The following is a 1628-nucleotide window of genomic DNA, read 5'->3' on the forward strand; positions in this document are numbered from 1 at the left end:
AGACCTCTAGAGAAACCAGGGAACTCCTCTGACGGAGCCCAGCTCTGGGAGCTCACCCGATGGAGACTCATCTAACGCAGATTCGGGGCAGCGTTTTATACCGTTGCGCGAATTACTCCCCTTCCAGACTGCGTATCTACGTATTTTTCTTAGAGCGGACTTCTCCCGATAATTTCTTCACCACGATCGCAGCGTTGTCCAAAGAGCGGATGACTCATCTCTGCCAAGAGAGGAAATGCGATATTGGACACCCCGACACCAGCCCCCACCCCTACCCCGACACCAGCCCCCCCCCTACCCCGACACCAGCCCCCCCGACACCAGCATTGTTCCCCCACTATGTGATGGGGGGGGGCTGGTGTCGCACATAAGACGACACCAGCCCCCCCCTCCCTCTTCTGAAATTCGTTCGGGAACGCGACATTGGACCCCCAACAGTGGCCCCGGAGGGTACCCCGACACCAGCCCCCCGACAGTAGTCCCCCTCCCCCGACACCATCCCCCGACAGTAGCCCCCGACACCAGCCCCCTCTCTTAAAATCATTCAAGTAAGGGGGGCCAGTGTCGTAGTATCAACCGACACCAGCCCTCCCCCAACCTTCGATCTGTCGCAGTGGTAGTCGATACCAGTTCCCTTGTCAGTGCTTTAGTTGAACGTTGTATATTATCGAATGTTGCTGCTACTATTTTGTGTAGGTTTGTGTTAATTTTTAGCTATTTGTTTGTAAATAGTTAGCAAGATTCATTAATTTTTGTTTGGGTTGTGTGTGTTTGTTCAGTTGGCAGTGGATGGCAGTGCTAGGAAGCACCTATTTGAAGTGGAAGGAATGTTGCACATATCCACATGCAGCCTCAACAGCAATATGTAAGAATTACTTTGTGACAAATATTGATTTACTTAAATTTAGTGTTCATTTAGTAGGATCAAAGTGGCTTAGTTTGATCACAGGGAGCATTCATTTGACAAGCATTTGTAGGATAGTCCTCATTACTGAAGTTGAATCTGAAATGAAATTCATGAAGGAACTGCAGCGAGGAATTCAAAGTTTGGTGAAACGGAGATAATGTGATGGACTATTCACTATGTGATTCATTATGTGATTCACATCAGTGTTCTCGTATTGATGAAATGCTGTAAATAAGGTATATGGTGAGATGTGTGAATGAGGACTCCAAAACCGTTTCTAAGAAAGGTGTTAATACACTATTTAAGATGTTTATTTAAAAAAAAAAAAGGACGCCAATTTAAGGATTGAATTGAAGTCAGGTTACTGAACGAATTTCGATTTCCCGTCCTTTGATTTTTGCTGGTTGTTTAGCGGTTACCTACAGCTGTACTCTCTGCCCAGTCTCATCTCTGCACCAACACTGTTCCAGGTATTTTGCAAGGATTAAACATATCCTTATTGAGTCCTTTTGGGCGTGGATACGGTTGCATTATTATCGCCGAGCTAAATGCAATTCCTCAATCTCCCATTTCTCATTGACTGTTTACAGATTCATCAATGTTTCAACGTTCCATGCTGAATTGGTAGAGCCTTTAGGATGGAGGCCTATATTTAGAGTGAGGTATTAAAACTAGCTCAATTGAAAAGAATTATTATAACTTTAAGCTTTCTTTTAGTATT

At 45.0% G+C, this 1628-nt stretch overlaps 1 long non-coding RNA gene across 1 annotated transcript; it reads left to right on the forward strand.

Moving 5' to 3' along the window:
• The first annotated feature begins 632 nt into the window (after nucleotides 1–632).
• LOC123474569 lies at nucleotides 633–1371 on the forward strand. Its single transcript, XR_006649345.1, has 3 exons — nucleotides 633–692; nucleotides 780–865; nucleotides 920–1371. It is a non-coding gene; the product is annotated as an uncharacterized LOC123474569 (long non-coding RNA).
• The last annotated feature ends 257 nt before the right edge of the window (nucleotides 1372–1628 follow it).

The sequence above is a fragment of the Daphnia magna genome, linkage group LG7 (assembly GCF_020631705.1).
Source record: "Daphnia magna isolate NIES linkage group LG7, ASM2063170v1.1, whole genome shotgun sequence".
Taxonomy (NCBI): Eukaryota; Metazoa; Arthropoda; class Branchiopoda; order Diplostraca; family Daphniidae; genus Daphnia; species Daphnia magna.